The sequence below is a fragment of the Mesoplodon bidens genome, assembly GCF_964165515.1.
Source record: "Mesoplodon bidens genome assembly, contig: HAP1_SCAFFOLD_152, whole genome shotgun sequence".
Taxonomy (NCBI): Eukaryota; Metazoa; Chordata; class Mammalia; order Artiodactyla; family Ziphiidae; genus Mesoplodon; species Mesoplodon bidens.
The window spans coordinates 586,877-608,836 of NW_027672569.1; positions in this window are offsets into that span (position 1 = coordinate 586,877).

Genomic DNA, 21,960 nt, shown 5'->3' on the forward strand with positions numbered 1-21,960 from the left:
CACACATATATATATATACATATATATATATACACATACACACACATATATTATTGTACTCATTTTTAATTATAATGCATATAATTTGAATTTTTTCTACTTATTAGATTATGAAACATTTCCATGTTATAGTTGTCACAATTTTAATTGACATGATTACACTTTGAGAGGCTGCAAAATACGTCATCAAGTCATGCCGTCAATAATTTACTTAAATCTTTTTATATTAGATATTTATGTTGCTGGCTGGTTTTCAGTTAATATTTAATCTACGTTATTGTAGATATTATTGTATTTTTTTCTGGCTAATTATATCTCTAGGATAAATTTTTGAATGCATTATTGTGTTAAATGGTATGAATGTTTTTATGGCTTTTGATATATATCGCCATACTGGTTTTCAAGAATGTTATACCAGTTTGTACTAGTAACAGATATACAGATGTACCTGTTTCACCATAACTGGATATAAATACATATTTTCCTTAAAAGTTTTTGCTTATTTAATAGTGTAAAGTGGCATTTGTACTTCTTTGTTCTATAATGTTGAATTTTTCTCTTTGAGTCTCTTCATGGTGAATTGTTTGTTCATATCCTTTGCTATTTTAATCAGTAAACTATCGTTGTGGGCTTTGGATGGTACGACAAGTAAAACCAGCTAATAAACAGGTGATTATTAAAATGATGATCAGAACATGTTCGGGGAGAATGTTCAGAGAGAGTCTAGTCTGGATGGTAAGTTTTCTTGAGAACATAGTGGTTCAAGGGTAACGGGTGAGTTATTCCAAGGTTCAGCTCAGCACATGTTTAGTGCGCATCCATTGTGTACCACGTGTTGCGTCCTCTTAGTGCTCCTCAAGTCATCGTGGCGTATACTTGGCTGAAGGAGGAGGCTGCCTGAGGCTGCTTGAGGCTTGACTTGTGGGACTTTGGCTGCTGACGTCTCTTTGTGGAGGGCTGAGGGGATGACTGACTAGAACCTCTTTAGCTCATTCATGGCATACCACAGTGCCACGGCACAGTCTTTGAGAAGCTCTGTTCTGAAGGATACAAAGATGAATAAAGCATCATTTCCTCTGACAAGGAGCGAATCATCTAGTAGAGAGAGTAGGGGCACCAAAACAAGAAAGGACTAATAGGAATTTGAAGGGCGCTGTAAGAGGGGTTCAGACAAGGTGCTTAGGGGTTCAGTGGAAGGAGTGATACTGCCCCCTTGGGGATGTAAGGGAACACTTTAACTGAGGAGGTGGCATTTAAATTGCACCACTGTGAAATTGAGGCGCCAGGGCAAGAAGATGGCATTCTGGAGGGAAGGGTAGCTTGAGCAAAGGCTGAGGGGTGGTGTTGGAAATGAGGAGGATGTCCGGAAACTGAGTATCCAAATTACCCAGACCCTGGGTTACATGAAGGAACATAGTGGACAGTGAGGCTGTTGAGAGGTCATGACTGGGTTTTGGAGAATGAATATGATGGATTGTCAGTGAGGAGAAACTAGAGACAGGGTTTTCAGTCGAGTTCATGGCACTACTCCAGGTGAGGGATGATGAGTGCCTGAGTTAGTGTGCTTGGGAATGAAAGGAGGTGGTGGAGTCAAGAGATACTTTGGAGGTTGAACAGAGATGTGGTGACTGATTAGGTAGGAGGGTAAGGAACAGTCAGTTCTGTGTCTTAAGTCAGAGATGATGCTGAGGTATTTGTGGTTGGATGGCTGGCAGAATGGGACAGCAGGAATACAGAAGTCAGGAGGAAGAGGAGGTCTTAGGGGTTTAGAATAGAGAAAAGATGATTTTGGTTTTGTGTGTTGAGTTTAAGGAACTAGTAGAAAGGTGAAATCAGAATCTTAACCCTGGAAGGAACAGATGAGGAAGTTCGGGGCCCAGAGGAGCTTGAGGGACCAGTGAGGTCTCACAGTTAGATAAAGCAGAGTGAAGACTGAATCTTCCTGATTCCCAGTGCAGCACTTTCTTCAGTGCCTCAGACTGAGAAACTTCTCTGCTGTGGTGTTTTCCTCGCACCTAGGTGTGCTCAATAGGAAGTTGGAAGTGGCAGAGCTTATGTTGGGAGTGAAGAGCTTATTTTTCAATTACATTTTTATTATGGAAAATTTCAGATGTATAGAAGTGGAAAGGGTATAATCAATCGCACTGTACCCGTTGTTCAACTTTAATTGTTAGTAATGTTGTTTCATCTGTTTCCTCCCTCTCCATCAATTCTATTGAAGCAAATCAGATAAAGTGTTTTGGTGAACTTGAACTCTGTGTATCTGTAGTTAAGGAGAATTGAACAGTTCAGTACGGTATGTTCTGAGCTTTGTGGCTGGGGGTCTAGAGTGAACAGAAGTAGCATTAATTGCCAGGATTCCTGGGCAAATCACTTACGTCTTCTGAGCCTTCGTTTGTCTGTGAGATGGAAGTAATAATGGCAGCGTCACAGAATCACCTGAGATAAGGTGCAGAAAACGCTCTGTGAACTGTGAGCCTGAAGAGTGTTATGCAGATTTTAGTTGTTGGTAATAACAGAAAGGTAGTGCTATTCCTTTGGGCTTCTGTGTTGCTGGCATTCAATACATTGTTATTACTCAACAAAGAATAACAGGGAACAAAACAGACAAAATCTCAGCTCTCCTGGAACTCATGTTCTAGGTCTGGAGTATAATAGGAAGTTAATACCCTAATAGTGATTAGTGTGGGCTAGACACTGTTCTGAGGGCTTTCATATTTTAGCCTATTTAATTCTTGCAGTAATGCCTTGAAGTGTAGCACTGTTATTATTCCCATTTTGCAAATTTGGAAATCAAAGCAGATTTTTAAGCAGATTGCCTCAGGTCACAATGCCAGGATTCAGTTTCAGGCAGAGCTGGCTTCAAGCCTATACTCTTACCCCTGTGCCATTAAAACGCTTTAGCTCATTCATGGCGTACTAGTGTTTGGTACAAATAAAAAAGGTAGGCCCTGATTGAAATTATTCCTAAACAAGTAAGTGTTCTCTTCTTGTGGGAGAAAAAAAGACAAAAACAAAGGAAAACAATGGCAGTACACAGTTCTCTGTGGATGGGCATATATTAGTATTCTTACACAGAAAAGAATTTTTCTTCCTACATTTTATAGGCTTCACCAACTTTCTTGGTTTCTTTAGATACAAATGGCCACCTCAGTGGAACGAAGTCATTTTCCTGCTGGTACTTGGGAAGAGTCTCTTCTTGGATGAATCTCCTTCTTGCTTACTCTTCTTCTTTTTTCTCCTACTCCTCTCTTTCCTTACCTCGGGGCAGTTCCCTTCTCTGATTTCCCCTGTTGTCTGATCCTCCTTTTCCTCACAGCTGTGGTGTCCCTTCCCAGTGTCATCAGCTGCCCATGTTCTCAGGGATTTCCTTCCTTCTGCCTTTGCCTTCTCTTCCCTAGCCTGCCTCTGTCCGTCTTCTTGGGCCTTACCGTTTGTTGTGGCTCTTCTGAGTTTCTTCAGTGGGACTAACGTCAGGACCAATTTCCCGCCCCTGGCTCTGGCTCTGCCCTGCCAGCTCGTGGTTCTCCTTCCTGGGCAGGGAAGATGGGGAAATGGGCAGTGAGCATTCCTTAAGTTTGCATCAAGATTAGGACAAGGGCCTCATTCCTTTTAAGGAGGGTTAGGAGGGTATTATGGCTTGCATACCTGTGGGGTTTTTTTTGAATATTGTTAAAATATACATAACATAAAATTTACCATTTTAATCATTTTAGCATACAATGTTCAGTGTCATTAAGTGCATTCACATTGTTGTACAACCATCACCACCATCCATCTCCAGAACTTCATCATCTTCCCAAATTGAAGTCTGTACTCATTAAACACTAACCCTCCATCCCCCTCTCCCTCAAGCACCTGGAAAACATCATTCTACTTTCTGTTTCTAAGAATTTGAATAGGGTCCATTCATACCATAGGTACCTCATATAAGTGCACTGATACAATATTTGTCTTTTTGTGACTGGCTAATTTCACTTAGCATGTCTTCAAGGTTCATCCATATTGTAGCATGTGGCAGCATTTTCTTCCTTTTTAAGGCTAAATGCTATGCCATTGTACATAAATACCACATTTTTTAAAATCCATCCAGTTTTTGATAGACACTCAGGTTGCTTCCACCTTTTGGCCGTTGTGAATAATGTTGCTGTGAACTTGGGTGTATACATATCTGTTCAGGTCCCAACTTTCAGTTCTTTCGGGAAATACCCAGAAGTGGAATTGTTAGATCATATGGTAATTCCGTGTTTAATTTTTTGAGGAATCCCCATATTGTATTCCATAGCAGTAGCACCATTTTATGTCCACCAGAAATGTAAAAGGGTTCCAATTCTCCACACCCTCGCAAACAGTTATTTTCTATTTTTTTGATAGTAGCCATCCTAATGGGTGTGAAATGATAATATATACTTGTTTTTAAAGGTGTTTTATGTAGAATAATAGAATTTCAGGACCTGAAATGGTATTAAAGATTTCTGATTCAATTAGCTGTAGACAGCAGCGAATGTTCTCATATGTCTTAGCATTTTCACTTCTTTCTCATTTGGAGAAAGGCATTTTGGGCAGACGGGTCTCTACTGGATCTTCGGCTCAAGATGAACTATGTCTGACCCAGGCAGGGTACATGGAATGCAGCTTTGCAAGAGATCTGCTCTTCTCTTCTGCCAGTGACTCTCTTTCTTATACTTCTTTACAGTTTCCAACTGTGTCTTCTGGGTTATTTAATATTCTTTCCAGCTTCTTTAAGGGATAAGGTAATTGTATTCAAATAAACATTCTTATTTTTAAAAAAAGTAGGTAAGTTAGCAATTAATGAGCCCAAGATCAGTATAAACTGCTCAGATGATTAAAAAGACTGTATTGAATATCAATTTGAAGGAAACCTAAATATTACTCCTGGATGTTAGCTATAATTCCTTACTCTGTAAAATAAGTCATCCCTTTTCAATTTTTTTTAATTTGGAGGAGATGAGTTAAGCAGCATAAAATAAAATATATTTTATATTTACGAGAAGATTATAACTTCTGGATTAGTTTGGGTTTTGAATCTTTTTTAAGTTAAAGAAAACTGTTAGTTTAATTTATATTATGAAAACCTATACGCCTACAGCAAAGTTGTAAGAATAGTATAATCAATACCCAATTGTTAGCGTTATGTCATAATTTGCCTTGTCTCTCTTTCTCTGTCAAATAGATAGAAAGTTTTTTCCTGAGCCAGCTAAAAGTAAGTGGCAGACATCTTAGATGGCATTTCGTTCATACTTCATCATGTGTCTCCTAAGAATGAGCACATAGTTCTTCATAAACATAATACCATTATCACACCTAAGAAAATAATTCAGTAATACTAATAGTTATACAATCAGATATCAAGTACATGTATAATTTTTCCTCTTTCTTCCCAAAATGTATTTTATTTCATTAGTTTGTTTTTGACTCTTTAGTTTCTTTGTTTTTAAATTAATTAATTTAATTTATTTATTTTTGGATGCATTGGGTCTTCGTTGCTGTATGCGGGCTTTTTCTAGTTGCGGCGAGCAGGAGCTACTCTTCATTGCGGTACACGTGCTTCTCACTGTGGTGGCTTCCCTTGTTGTGGAGCACGGGCTCTAGGCATGCGGGCTTCAGCTGTTGTGGCGCACAGGCTTAGTTGCTCTGCAGCATACGGGATCTTCCCAGACCAGGGCTCAAACCCGTTTCCCCTGAACGGGCAGGCAGATTCTTAAACACTGCCGCAACAGTTATTATTTTTTTTAAAAAAATTATTTCCTCATTTGTTTTTATGTGATGATGCCTATATATATTTATTTTTATTATTGTTTATGTTTGGCTGTGTTGGGTGTTTGATGCTGCGCATGGGCTTTCACGAGTTGTGGCAACTGGGGGCTACTCTTTATTGTGGTGCGCAGACTTCTCATTGTGGTGGCTTCTCTTGTTGCGGAGCACGGGCTCTAAGGGTGCGAGCTTCAGTAATTGCAGCACCTGGGCTCAGTAGTTGCAGCACACAGGCCCTAGAGTGCACGGGCTTCAGTAGTTGCGGCATGTGGCCTCAGATGTTGTGTCTGGCGGGCTCTACAGCGTAGGCTCAGTAGTTGTGATGTACGGGCTTACTTGCTCTGCGGCATGTGGGATCTTCCCGGACCAGGGCTGGAACCCGTGTCCCCTGCATTGGCAGACGGATTCTTAACTAGTGCACCACCAGGAAAGTCCCAGACTTTCCTTTTCTTAATGACAATTCTGAAGAGTCCTGGTTCACGTATTTCATAGACTGTCCTTCAAATTGGTTTTGTGTGATGTTCTCCTCATGACTGGAGTGGAGTTAGGGTTTTGGGGAAGGAGATGTTTACTTTTAATATTTGGTTTCAACTCTATCTCTTGGCTTTTTATATAAGATATTCAATGCATTTAGTTATATATTTAAAAAAGCAGGCTTGTAGACTATTATTTTAAAATCTGCTTGCTATTTTGTAATCTGCTTGGGTTGATGGTGGTATTTTTTTTTTTTCAGTACGCGGGCCTCTCACAGTTGTGGCCTGTCCCGTTACAGAGCACAGGCTCCCGACCCGCAGGCTCAGTGGCCATGGCTCACGGGCCTAGCCGCTCCGCGGCATGTGGGATCTTCCCGGACCGAGGCACGAACCCAGGGCCCCTGCATCGGCAGGCAGACTCTCAACCACTGTGCCACCAGGGAAGCCCGGTACACTTTTGTTTTAATTATGCAGTTGGTTCTATTGTGTTGATTTATATTTTAGTGGTAAAGCTCAACTGCTTTGGATTATGATGTGTTTACAAGGCTACACAGATAATCTGAAAGGGAAAATGAAGTAATACAAATGACAGAAAATGTTTTAAAATAATAAAATTTTCTTGGCAAGCAGCAACCTTTTCTCAAAGTCAGTCTTTTAATATAATTTGCTTGCTTCATAAATATGGCTTTCTTGTTTGTTCTTATCTTTATTGATTAGTGAGCATGTTAGATGACTTGGGAGGTATCTCACTCTCTTCAAGAAATAGTTTGGAATTATTGATCCAGAATGCTGACAATTCTCAAAAATGGGTCAGGAAAATCAAAGTAATAGATGGAAAAAAAATCTCAGTTTTAGCTGTTGATATAACTTTTCTTAAATTTAGGGTGTTTTTTATAATTTAAGTTACTAAAACAGATGGTGGAAGGTCCACCAAGATATTTATTTTATGTATTTAAAGCATTTTACTTTGCTGTATTGAATTCCATTCATTCTGGAATTTAGGAGAATTTACCTTTTTATGAAAGTGATTATTGAAAGTAGAAAATGATTGATGACCTTCGCTTCCAGTATTCTTCTCAATAGACTTAGTCTCTCTTCTAATGCTTCTTGCATACTCAGTAATTGTATAAGGTTTAGAGAAAAATGCAGGTCTGGCTGAATATTAAGCACAGTACACTAAATAAGTTTTTTTACTTTGCAGAATATTTTATATGTGTGTCCCATAGATTCATCAGAGATTCTAGTTTTGGATAAAGGCAAGTACATTTAAGGACAATACAACATCCCGGTCTGTGACACTGGCTTTCGAATGAGAAGTGAATTTGGTTCAGGACGGTTCTTGGAATGCTTGGCATTTAGGTTATTTTAGGTCAACTCTTTGGGCAATTCAATTAGAGTATTTATTGAATGGTTTTCGTGAGCTGAATGGTTGTCATGTCATGTCATAGATGGTATAAAACATGACTCTTATTTCTACAATAGTTGTGTTGGTCAGATAAGGCATCTTACATGATGTATTTAATCCAAGATAATGATGGATGAGTAAGAGGCAGATCATTCTCGAGGAAGTAATTTTGGTTTTGAGAGAGGCATTCTTAGGGAAATAGGCCTTGCAGTGCTCATTTAGAGCTGGGCAGATTGAGGTCCGGAGAGAGGAGGGAAAGGATATTTGGGTGGAGGGAAGGGAATTGGCAGAGCCTCAGAGGCCTGACGGTTCCTGGGGCCTGTGTGGGAATGGTGGGAAAGTTGAGCTGCAGTCGGCCTGTGGGTGTCCTGGACGTTGGGTAATGAGCGTGGCCGTCAGTTTATGGGTGCCCTCTCTAGAGTTGTCTGTAACTTGCTTCCTCCCTGAGGAAGTGTGACACGCTTCTGCTAGCTGCAGTGTCTTCCCCACAGCTGTGCTGTCCATTGAGGAGAAAGGGGCCTGCTCTGCCATGGCTTCCTTACTCCTCAGGGTATGGCGTGTGAGTTATTTTAATAATGTATCAATCTGCCTTTTCTTTCTTTTGTCACAATGCATTTGCTTTCGAAAGTGGTCTTGTTTTCAGGATAATAATTGGGTTTCCACAGGGAAAATCATAAAGTATGAGGCAAATTAATGACTAAAGGCAAATTACTGACTTAAAAACATGAATCTCTAATTTGTTTCTAGTAGTTCTTCTTTTGTTTAAATTTTTGTTGTGTTAGTTATGTATAGAAACTTAAGGATAGTAATTTCTGCTCAAGTGGATAGTGGTACTGTTTAGCACAGCTCATTGGTCTTCTGAAACTTTTACAAATGCAGTCTGATTCATTCCAGCCAAGTTAATTATGAGGTGCATATTTTTCCCCTAATGGAGACAAATGTAAAAGACAGAGATACAGAAATCATCTCCAGTTTATGTTGAAGAAATTTTAGTTACTACTGTTTGTTCCTGCTATTTGATCACAGTTTATTTTTATTTTTTGAAGTCTGTCTCTAATCAAATAAGATTTAATGTTTTAGAAGTAAAAGAGCACCATGACTAAATTAATAAGAAAAGTTAATTTAAGGACAAGAATTGATTTTTAAAAATATAAATGTACATTTCATGACTTGATTTCAAGATGATCTAGTGGTATCCTTATACTGCTGCAGAAGGAAGTCCACAGTGGGACGAGAATGATGCTTAAAAATCAACACCCTTATTATCTATGACTGAACATGTCTTAGTCCAGGCCAGTGTGCCTACCACCTCTGTGGTACACTGTTGATTTCATTTTTCTTCCAGTATTTACTTTTCGTCCTGGACCAATTATCTAGCTGTGATGGGATTCTCCAAAAGTACCCTACATTTTGTACTTAGTGAACTAGTGATTGTTCTGTTTGCAGACATTCTTTCTGAGGCTCTACTCTTGCCTCGAAAACCTACATTTGCAGAAAGGGAAATGTATAGGTTTTCCTTTTAAATGTATTTATTTTTATTTATATTTTATTTATTTTTGGCTGTGTTGGGTCTTCGTGTCTGTGCGAGGGCCGTCTCTAGTTGCGGCGAGCAGGGGCCACTCCCCATCGTGGTTCGTGCGCCTCTCACTGCCGTGGCCCCTCTTGTTGCGGAGCACAGGCTCCAGAAGCGCAGGCTCAGTAGTTGTGGCTCACGGGCTTAGTTGCACTGCAGCATATGGGATCTTCCCGGAGCAGGGCTCAAACCCGTGTCCCCTGCACTGGCAGGCGGATTCTTAACCACTGCGCCTCCCGTTATTCTCTTTTTTAAAAAAATATTTCCTCATTTGTTTTTATGTGATGATGCCTTTATTTATTTTTTTATTATTGTTTATATTTGGCTGGGTTGAGTCTTTTTTGCTGCGCGCAGGCTTTCTCTAGTTGTGGCAAGTGGGGGCTAATCTTTGTTTTGGTGCGCGGACTTCTCATTGTGGTGGCTTCTCTTGCTGCGGAGCGTGCGTTTTAAGAGTGCGGGCTTCAGTAATTGCAGCACCTGGGCTCAGTATTTGCGGCACACGGGCCCTAGAGTGTGCGGGCTTCATTAGTTGCAGCATGTGGCCTCAGTTGTTGTGGCTGGCGTGCTCTAGAGCGCAGGCTCAGTAGCTGTGATGTACGGGCTTACTTGCTCTGTGGCATGTGGGATCTTCCCGGACCAGGGCTGGAACCCGTGTCCCCTGCATTGGCAGACGGATTCTTAACTAGTGCACCACCAGGAAATTCCCAGACTTTCCTTTTCTTAATGACAATTTTGAAGAGTCCTGGTTCACGTATTTCGTAGACTGTCCTTCAACTTGGTTTTGTGTGATGTTCTCCTCATGACTGGAGTGGAGTTAGGGTTTTGGGGAAGGAGATGTTTACTTTTAATATTCGGTTTCAACTCTATCTTTTGGCTTTTTATATAAGATATTCAGTGCATTTAGTTATATATTTAAAAAAGCAGGCTTGTAGACTATTATTGTAAATCTGCTTGCTATTTTGTAATCTGCTTGGGTTGATGGTGGTATGTTTTTTTTTTTTTCAGTACGTGGGCCTCTCACTGTTGTGGAGTCTCCCGTTATGGAGCACAGGCTCCCAACCCGCATGCTCAGTGGCCATGGCTCACGGGCCTAGCCGCTCCGCGGCATGTGGGATCTGCCCGGACCGAGTCACGAACCCGTGTCCCCTGCATTGGAAGGCAGGCTCTAAACCACTGCTCCACCAGGGAAGCCCGGTACACTTTTGTTTTAATTATGCAGTTGGCTCTATTGTGTTGATTTACATTTTATTGGTAAAGCTCAACTGCTTTGGGTTATGATGTGTTTACAAGGCTACACAGATAATCTGAAAGGGAAAATGAAGTAATACAAATGACAGAAAATGTTTTATAATAATAAAATTTTCTTGGCAAGCAGCAACCTTTTCTCAAAGTCAGTCTTTTAATATAATTTGCTTGCTTCATAAATATGGCTTTCTTGTTCGTTCTTATCTGTATTGATTAGTTAGCATGTTAGATGACTTGGGAGGAATCTCACTGTCTTCAACAGATAATTTGGCATTATTGATCCAGAATGCTGACAATTCTCAAAAATGGGTCAGGAAAATCAAAGTAATAGATGGAAAAATATCTCAATTTTAGCTGTTGATATAACTTTTCTTAAATTTAGGGTGTTTTTTATAATTTAAGTTACTAAAACAGATAGTGGAAGGTCCACCAAGATATTTGTTTTATGTATTTAAAGCATTTTACTTTGCTGTATTGAATTCCATTCATTCTGGAATTTAGGAGCATTTACCTCTTTATGAAAGAGATGATTCAAAGTAGAAAATGATTGATGACCTTCGCTTCCAGTATTTTTCTCAATAGACTTTGTCTCTCTTCTAATGCTTCTTGCATACTAAGTAATTGTATAAGGTTTAGAGAAAAATGCAGGTCTGGCTGAATATTAAGAACAGTACACTAAATAAAGCTTTTTTACTTTGCAGAATATTTTACATGTGTGTCCCATAGATTCATCAGAGATTCAAGTTTTGGATAAAGGCATGTACATTTAAGGACAATACAACATCCCTGTCTGTGACATTGGCATTCGAATGAGAAGTGAATTTGGTTCAGGACGGTTCTTGGAATGCTTGGCATTTAGGTTATTTTAGGTCAACTCTTTGGGCAATTCAATTAGAGTATTTATTGAATGGTTTTCGTGAGCTGAATGGTTGTCATGTCATGTCATAGATGGTCTAAAACATGACTCTTATTTCTAAAATAGTTGTGTTGGTCAGATAAGGCATCTTACATGAAGTATTTAATCCAAGATAATGATGCATGAGTATGAGGCAGATCATTCTCGAGGAAGTAATTTTGGTTTTGAGAGAGGCATTCTTAGGGAAATAGGCCTTGCAGTGCTCATTTAGAGCTGGGCAGGATTGAGGTCCGGAGAGAGGAGGGAAAGGATATTTGGGTGGAGGGAAGGGCATTGGCAGAGCCTCAGAGGCCTGACGGTTCCTGGGGCCTGTGTGGGAATGGTGGGAAAGTTGGGCTGCAGTCAGCCTGTGGGTGGCCTGGACGTTGGGTAATGAGCGTGGCCGTCAGTTTATGGGTGCCCTCTGTAGAGTTGTCTGTAACTTGCTTCCTCCCTGAGGAAGTGTGACACGCTTCTGCTAGCTGCAGTGTCTTCCCCACAGCTGTGCTGTCCATTGAGGAGAAGGGGGCCTGCTCTGCCATGGCTTCCTTACTCCTCAGGGTATGGCGTGTGAGTTATTTTAATAATGTATCAACCTGCCTTTTCTTTCTTTTGTCACAATGCATTTGCTTTCTAAAGTGGTCTTGTTTTCAGGATAATAATTGGGTTTCCACAGGGAAAATCATAATGTATGAGGCAAATTACTGACTAAAGGCAAATTACTGACTTAAAAATATTAATCTCTAATTTGTTTCTAGTAGTTCTTCTTTTGTTTAAATTTTTGTTGTGTTAGTTATGTATAGAACTTAAGGATAGTAATTTCTGCTCAGGTGGATAGTGGTACTGTTTAGCACAGCTCATTGGTCTTCTGAAACTTTTACAAATGCAGTCTGATTCATTCCAGCCAAGTTAATTATGAGGTGCATATTTTTTCCCCTAATGGAGACAAATGTAAAAGACAGAGATACAGAAATCATCTCCAGTTTATGTTGAAGAAATTTTAGTTACTACTGTTTGTTCCTGCTATTTGATCACAGTTTATTTTTATTTTTTGAAGTCTGTCTCTAATCAAATAAGATTTAATGTTTTAGAAGTAAAAGAGCACCATGACTAAATTAATAAGAAAAGTTAATTTAAGGACAAGAATTGATTTTTAAAAATATAAATGTACATTTCATGACTTGATTTCAAGATGATCTAGTGGTATCCTTATACTGCTGCAGAAGGAAGTCCACAGTGGGACGAGAATGATGCTTAAAAATCAACACCCTTATTATCTATGACTGAACATGTCTTAGTCCAGGCCAGTGTGCCTACCACCTCTGTGGTACACTGTTGATTTCATTTTTCTTCCAGTATTTACTTTTCGTCCTGGACCAATTATCTAGCTGTGATGGGATTCTCCAAAAGTATCCTACATTTTGTACTTAGTGAACTAGTGATTGTTCTGTTTGCAGACATTCTTTCTGAGGCTCTACTCTTGCCTCGAAAACCTACATTTGCAGAAAGGGAAATGTATAGGTTTTCCTTTTAAATGTATTTATTTTTATTTATATTTTATTTATTTTTGGCTGTGTTGGGTCTTGGTTTCTGTGCGAGGGCCTTCTCTAGTTGCGGCGAGCAGGGGCCACTCCTCATCGTGGTTCGTGGGCCTCTCACTGCCGTGGCCCCTCTTGTTGCGGAGCACAGGCTCCAGAAGCGCAGGCTCAGTAGTTGTGGCTCACGGGCTTAGTTGCACTGCAGCATGTGGGATCTTCCCGGAGCAGGGCTCAAACCCGTGTCCCCTGCACTGGCAGGCGGATTCTTAACCACTGCGCCTCCCGTTATTCTCTTTTTTAAAAAAATATTTCCTCATTTGTTTTTATGTGATGATGCCTTTATTTATTTTTTTATTGTTGTTTATATTTGGCTGGGTTGAGTCTTTGTTGCTGCGCGCAGGCTTTCTCTAGTTGTGGCAAGTGGGGGCTAATCTTTGTTGTGGTGTGCGGACTTCTCATTGTGGTGGCTTCTCTTGTGGCGGAGCGTGCGTTTTAAGAGTGCGGGCTTCAGTAATTGCAGCACCTGGGCTCAGTATTTGCGGCACACGGGCCCTAGAGTGCGCGGGCTTCATTAGTTGCAGCGTGTGGCCTCAGTTGTTGTGGCTGGCGTGCTCTAGAGCGCAGGCTCAGTAGTTGTGATGTACGGGCTTACTTGCTCTGCGGCATGTGGGATCTCCCCGGACCAGGGCTGGAACCAGTGTCCCCTGCATTGGCAGACGGATTCTTAACTAGTGCACCACCAGGAAATTCCCAGACTTTCCTTTTCTTAATGACAATTTTGAAGAGTCCTGGTTCACGTATTTCATAGACTGTCCTTCAACTTGGTTTTGTGTGATGTTCTCCTCATGACTGGAGTGGTGTTAGGGTTTTGGGGAAGGAGATGTTTACTTTTAATATTCGGTTTCAACTCTATGTTTTGGCTTTTTATATAAGATATTCAATGCATTTAGTTATATATTTAAAAAAGCAGGCTTGTAGACTATTATTTTAAAATCTGCTTGCTATTTTGTAATCTGCTTGGGTTGATGGTGGTATGTTTTTTTTTTTCAGTACGTGGGTCTCTCACTATTGTGGAGTCTCCCGTTACAGAGCACAGGCTCCCAACCCGCATGCTCAGTGGCCATGGCTCAGGGGCCTAGCCGCTCCGCGGCATGTGGGATCTTCCCGGACCGAGTCACGAACCCGTGTCCCCTGCATTGGCAGGCAGGCTCTAAACCACTGCTCCACCAGGGAAGCCCGGTACACTTTTGTTTTAATTATGCAGGTGGATCTATTGTGTTGATTTACATTTTATTGGTAAAGCTCAACTGCTTTGGATTATGATGTGTGTACAGGGCTACACAGATAATCTGAAAGGGAAAATGAAGTAATACAAATGACAGAAAATGTTTTATAATAATAAAATTTTCTTGGCAAGCAGCAACCTTTTCTCAAAGTCAGTCTTTTAATATAATTTGCTTCCTTCATAAATATGGCTTTCTTGTTTGTTCTTATCTGTATTGATTAGTTAGCATGTTAGATGACTTGGGAGGAATCTCACTGTCTTCAACAAATAATTTGGCATTATTGATACAGAATGCTGACAATTCTCAAAAATGGGTCAGGAAAATCAAAGTAATAGATGGAAAAATATCTCAATTTTAGCTGTTGATATAACTTTTCTTAAATTTAGGGTGTTTTTTATAATTTAAGTTACTAAAACAGATGGTGGAAGGTCCACCAAGATATTTGTTTTATGTATTTAAAGCATTTTACTTTGCTGTATTGAATTCCATTCATTCTGGAATTTAGGAGCATTTACCTCTTTATGAAAGAGATTATTGAAAGTAGAAAATGATTGATGACCTTCGCTTCCCGTATTTTTCTCAATAGACATTGTCTCTCTTCTAATGCTTCTTGCAGACTAAGTAATTGTATAAGGTTTAGAGAAAAATGCAGGTCTGGCTGAATATTAAGCACAGTACACTAAATAAAGCTTTTTTCCTTTGCAGAATATTTTACATGTGTGTCCCATAGATTCATCAGAGATTCTAGTTTTGGATAAAGGCAAGTACATTTAAGGACAATACAACATCCCTGTCTGTGACATTGGCATTCGAATGAGAAGTGAATTTGGTTCAGGACGGTTCTTGGAATGCTTGGCATTTAGGTTATTTTAGGTCAACTCTTTGGGCAATTCAATTAGAGTATTTATTGAATGGTTTTCGTGAGCTGAATGGTTGTCATGTCATGTCATAGATGGTCTAAAACATGACTCTTATTTCTAAAATAGTTGTGTTGGTCAGATAAGGCATCTTACCTGATGTATTTAATCCAAGATAATGATGGATGAGTAAGAGGCAGATCATTCTCGAGGAAGTAATTTTGGTTTTGAGAGAGGCATTCTTAGGGAAATAGGCCTTGCAGTGCTCATTTAGAGCTGGGCAGGATTGAGGTCCGGAGAGAGGAGGGAAAGGATATTTGGGTGGAGGGAAGGGCATTGGCAGAGCCTCAGAGGCCTGACGGTTCCTGGGGCCTGTGTGGGAATGGTGGGAAAGTTGGGCTGCAGTCAGCCTCTGGGTGGCCTGGACGTTGGGTAATGAGCGTGGCCGTGAGTTTATGGGTGCCCTCTGTAGAGTTGTCTGTAACTTGCTTCCTCCCTGAGGAAGTGTGACACGCTTCTGCTAGCTGCAGTGTCTTCCCCACAGCTGTGCTGTCCATTGAGGAGAAGGGGGCCTGCTCTGCCATGGCTTCCTTACTCCTCAGGGTATGGCGTGTGAGTTATTTTAATAATGTATCAATCTGCCTTTTCTTTCTTTTGTCACAATGCATTTGCTTTGTAAAGTGGTCTTGTTTTCAGGATAATAATTGGGTTTCCACAGGGAAAATCATAATGTATGAGGCAAATTACTGACTAAAGGCAAATTACTGACTTAAAAACATGAATCTCTAATTTGTTTCTAGTAGTTCTTCTTTTGTTTAAATTTTTGTTGTGTTAGTTATGTATAGAAACTTAAGGATAGTAATTTCTGCTCAGGTGGATAGTGGTACTGTTTAGCACAGCTCATTGGTCTTCTGAGACTTTTACAAATGCAGTCTGATTCATTCCAGCCAAGTTAATTATGAGGTACATATTTTTTCCCCTAATGGAGACAAATGTAAAAGACAGAGATACAGAAATCATCTCCAGTTTAGATTGAAGAAATTTTAGTTACTACTGTTTGTTCCTGCTATTTGATCACAGTTTATTTTTATTTTTTGAAGTCTGTCTCTAATCAAATAAGATTTAATGTTTTAGAAGTAAAAGAGCACCATGACTAAATTAATAAGAAAAGTTAATTTAAGGACGATCATTGATTTTTAGAAATATAAAGGTACATTTCATGACTTGATTTCAAGATGATCTGGTGGTATCCTTATACTGCTGCAGAAGGAAGTCCACAGTGGGACGAGAATGATGCTTAAAAATCACCACCCTTATTATCTATGACTGAACATGTCTTAGTCCAGGCCAGTGTGCCTACCACCTCTGTGGTACACTGTTGATTTCATTTTTCTTCCAGTATTTACTTTTGGTCCTGGACCAATTATCTAGCTGTGATGGGATTCTCCAAAAGTATCCTACATTTTGTACTTAGTGAACTAGTGATTGTTCTGTTTGCAGACATTCTTTCTGAGGCTCTACTCTTGCCTCGAAAACCTACATTTGCAGAAAGGGAAATGTATAGGTTTTCCTTTTAAATCTATTTATTTTTATTTATATTTTATTTATTTTTGGCGGTGTTGGGTCTTCGTTTCTGTGCGAGGGCCTTCTCTAGTTGCGGCGAGCAGGGGCCACTCCTCATCGTGGTTCGTGGGCCTCTCACTGCCGTGGCGCCTCTTGTTGCGGAGCACAGGCTCCAGAAGCGCAGGCTCAGTAGTTGTGGCTCACGGGCTTAGTTGCACTGCAGCATGTGGGATCTTCCCGGACCAGGGCTCAAATCCGTGTCCCCTGCACTGGCAGGCGGATTCTTAACCACTGCCCGGCCCGTTATTCTTTTTTTTAAAAAAATATTTCCTCATTTCTGTTTATGTGATGATGCCTTTATTTATTTTTTTATTATTGTTTATATTTGGATGAGTTGAATCTTTGTTGCTGCGCACAGGCTTTCTCTAGTTGTGGCAAGTGGGGGCTACTCTTTGTTGCGGTGTGCGGACTTATCATTGTGGTGGCTTCTCTTGTTGCGGAGCGTGGGCTCTAAGAGTGCGGGCTTCAGTAATTCAGCACCTGGGCTCAGTATTTGCGGCACACAGGGCCTAGAGTGCGCGGGCTTCATTAGTTGCAGCGTGTGGCCTCAGTTGTTGTGTCTGGCGGGCTCTAGAGCGCAGGCTCAGTAGTTGTGATGTACGGGCTTACTTGCTCTGCGGCATGTGGGATCTTCCCGGACCAGGGCTGGAACCCGTGTCCCCTGCATTGGCAGATGGATTCTTAACTAGTGCACCACCAGGAAAGTCCCAGACTTTCCTTTTCTTAATGACAATTTTGAAGAGTCCTGGTTCACGTATTTCATAGACTGTCCTTCAACTTGGTTTTGTGTGATGTTCTACTCATGACTGGAATGGAGTTAGGGTTTTGGGGAAGGAGATGTTTACTTTTAATATTCGGTTTCAACTCTATCTTTTGGCTTCTTATATAAGATATTCAATGCATTTAGTTATATATTTAAAAAAGCAGGCTTGTAGACTATTATTTTAAAATCTGCTTGCTATTTTGTAATCTGCTTGGGTTGATGGTGGTATTTTTTTTTTTCAGTACGTTGGCCTCTCACTGTTGTGTCCTCTCCCGTTACGGAGCACAGGCTCCCGACCCGCAGGCTCAGTGGCCATGGCTCAGGGGCCTAGCCGCTCCGCGGCATGTGGGATCTTCCCGGACCGAGTCACAAACTCAGGGCCCCTGCATCGGCAGGCAGACTCTCAACCACTGTGCCACCAGGGAATCCCGGTATACTTTTGTTTTAATTATGCAGTTGGCTCTATTGTGTTGATTTACATTTTATTGGTAAAGCTCAACTGCTTTGGATTATGTTGTGTTTACAAGGCTACACAGATAATCTGGAAGGGAAAATGAAGTAATACAAATGATAGAAAATGTTTTATAATAATAAAATTTTCTTGTCAAGCAGCAACCTTTCTCAAAGTCAGTCTTTTAATATAATTTGCTTGCTTCATAAATATGGCTTTCTTGTTTGTTCTTATCTTTATTGATTAGTGAGCATGTTAGATGACTTGGGAGGAATCTCACTGTCTTCAAGAAATCATTTGGAATTATTGATCCAGAATGCTGACAATTCTCAAAAATGGGTCAGGAAAATCAAAGTAATAGATGGAAAAAAAAATCTCAATTTTAGCTGTTGATATAAATTTTCTTAAATTTAGGGTTTTTTTTATAATTTAAGTTGCTAAAACAGATGGTGGAAGGTCCACCAAGATATTTATTTTATGTATTTAAAGCATTTTACTTTGCTGTATTGAATTCCATTCATTCTGGAATTTAGGAGAATTTACCTCTTTATGAAAGAGATTATTGAAGGTAGAAAATGATTGATGACCTTCGCTTCCAGTATTTTTCTCAATAGACTTAGTCTCTCTTCTAATGCTTCTTGCATACTAAGTAATTGTATAAGGTTTAGAGAAAAATGCAGGTCTGGCTGAATATTAAGCACAGTACACTAAATAAAGCTTTTTTACTTTGCAGAATATTTTACATGTGTGTCCCATAGATTCATCAGAGATTCTAGTTTTGGATAAAGGCAAGTACATTTAAGGACAATACAACATCCCTGTCTGTGACATTGGCATTCGAATGAGAAGTGAATTTGGTTCAGGACGGTTCTTGGAATGCTTGGCATTTAGGTTATTTTAGGTCAACTCTTTGGGCAATTCAATTAGAGTATTTATTGAATGGTTTTCGTGAGCTGAATGGTTGTCATGTCATGTCATAGATGGTCTAAAACATGACTCTTATTTCTAAAATAGTTGTGTTGGTCAGATAAGGCATCTTACCTGATGTATTTAATCCAAGATAATGATGGATGAGTAAGAGGCAGATCATTCTCGAGGAAGTAATTTTGGTTTTGAGAGAGGCATTCTTAGAGAAATAGGCCTTGCAGTGCTCATTTAGAGCTGGGCAGGATTGAGGTCCGGAGAGAGGAGGGAAAGGATATTTGGGTGGAGGGAAGGGCATTGGCAGAGCCTCAGAGGCCTGACGGTTCCTGGGGCCTGTGTGGGAATGGTGGGAAAGTTGGGCTGCAGTCAGCCTGTGGGTGGCCTGGACGTTGGGTAATGAGCGTGGCCGTCAGTTTATGGGTGCCCTCTCTAGAGTTGTCTGTAACTTGCTTCCTCCCTGAGGAAGTGTGACACGCTTCTGCTAGCTGCAGTGTCTTCCCCACAGCTGTGCTGTCCATTGAGGAGAAGGGGGCCTGCTCTGCCATGGCTTCCTTACTCCTCAGGGTATGGCGTGTGAGTTATTTTAATAATGTATCAATCTGCCTTTTCTTTCTTTGGTCACAATGCATTTGCTTTCTAAAGTGGTCTTGTTTTCAGGATAATAATTTGGTTTCCACAGGGAAAATCATAATGTATGAGGCAAATTACTGACTAAAGGCAAATTACTGACTTAAAAACATGAATCTCTAATTTGTTTCTAGTAGTTCTTCTTTTGTTTAAATTTTTGTTGTGTTAGTTATGTATAGAAACGTAAGGATTGTAATTTCTGCTCAGGTGGATAGTGGTACTGTTTAGCACAGCTCATTGGTCTTCTGAGACTTTTACAAATGCAGTCTGATTCATTCCAGCCAAGTTAATTATGAGGTACATATTTTTTCCCCTAATGGAGACAAATGTAAAAGACAGAGATACAGAAATCATCTCCAGTTTAGATTGAAGAAATTTTAGTTACTACTGTTTGTTCCTGCTATTTGATCACAGTTTATTTTTATTTTTTGAAGTCTGTCTCTAATCAAATAAGATTTAATGTTTTAGAAGTAAAAGAGCACCATGACTAAATTAATAAGAAAAGTTAATTTAAGGACAATCATTGATTTTTAGAAATATAAAGGTACATTTCATGACTTGATTTCAAGATGATCTGGTGGTATCCTTATACTGCTGCAGAAGGAAGTCCACAGTGGGACGAGAATGATGCTTAAAAATCACCACCCTTATTATCTATGACTGAACATGTCTTAGTCCAGGCCAGTGTGCCTACCACCTCTGTGGTACACTGTTGATTTCATTTTTCTTCCAGTAGTTACTTTTGGTCCTGGACCAATTATCTAGCTGTGATGGGATTCTCCAAAAGTATCCTACAATTTGTACTTAGTGAACTAGTGATTGTTCTGTTTGCAGACATTCTTTCTGAGGCTCTACTCTTGCCTCGAAAACCTACATTTGCAGAAAGGGAAATGTATAGGTTTTCCTTTTAAATGTACTTATTTTTATTTATTTTTTTTATTTATTTTTGGCGGTGTTGGGTCTTCGTTTCTGTGCGAGGGCCTTCTCTAGTTGCGGCGAGCAGGGGCCACTCCTCATCGTGGTTCGTGGGCCTCTCACTGCCGTGGCGCCTCTTGTTGCGGAGCACAGGCTCCAGAAGCGCAGGCTCAGTAGTTGTGGCTCACGGGCTTAGTTGCACTGCAGCATGTGGGATCTTCCCGGACCAGGGCTCAAATCCGTGTCCCCTGCACTGGCAGGCGGATTCTTAACCACTGCCCCGCCCGTTATTCTTTTTTTAAAAAAAATATTTCCTCATTTGTGTTTATGTGATGATGCCTTTATTTATTTTTTTATTATTGTTTATATTTGGCTGAGTTGAGTCTTTGTTGCTGCGCGCAGGCTTTCTCTAGTTGTGGCAAGTGGGGGCTACTCTTTATTGTGGTGCGCGGACTTCTCATTGTGGTGGCTTCTCTTGTTGCGGAGCGTGGGCTCTAAGAGTGCGGGCTTCAGTAATTGTAGCACCTGGGCTCAGTATTTGCGGCACACAGGCCCTAGAGTGCGCGGGCTTCATTAGTTGCAGCGTGTGGCCTCAGTTGTTGTGGCTGGCGGGCTCTAGAGCACAGGTTCAGTAGTTGTGATGTACGGGCTTACTTGCTCTGCCGCATGTGGGATCTTCCCGGACCAGGGCTGGATCCGGTGTCCCCTGCATTGGCAGATGTATTCTTAACTAGTGCACCACCAGGAAATTCCCAGACTTTCCTTTTCTTAATGACAATTTTGAAGAGTCCTGGTTCACATATTTCATAGACTGTCCTTCAACTTGGCTTTGTGTGATGTTCTCCTCATGACTGGAGTCGAGTTAGGGTTTTGGGGAAGGCGATGTTTACTTTTGATATTCGGTTTCAACTCTATCTTTTGGCTTTTTATATAAGATATTCAATGCATTTAGTTATATATTTAAAAAAGCAGGCTTGTAGACTATTATTTTAAAATCTGCTTGCTATTTTGTAATCTGCTTGGGTTGATGGTGGTATGTTTTTTTCTTTTCAGTACGTGGGCCTCTCACAGTTGTGGCCTCTCCCATTACGGAGCACAGGCTCCCGACCCGCAGGCTCAGTGGCCATGGCTCAGGGGCCTAGCCGCTCCGCGGCATGTGGGATCTTCCCGGACCGAGTCACGAACTCAGGGCCCCTGCATCGGCAGGCAGAGTCTCAAACACTGTGCCACCAGGGAAGCCCGGTATACTTTTGTTTTAATTATGCAGTTGGCTCTATTGTGTTGATTTACATTTTATTGGTAAAGCTCAACTGCTTTGGATTATGATGTGTTTACAAGGCTACACAGATAATCTGGAAGGGAAAATGAAGTAATACAAATGATAGAAAATGTTTTATAATAATAAAATTTTCTTGTCAAGCAGCAACCTTTCTCAAAGTCAGTTTTTTAATATAATTTGCTTGCTTCATAAATATGGCTTTCTTGTTTGTTCTTATCTTTATTGATTAGTGAGCATGTTAGATGACTTGGGAGGAATCTCACTGTCTTCAAGAAATCATTTGGAATTATTGATCCAGAATGCTGACAATTCTCAAAAATGGGTCAGGAAA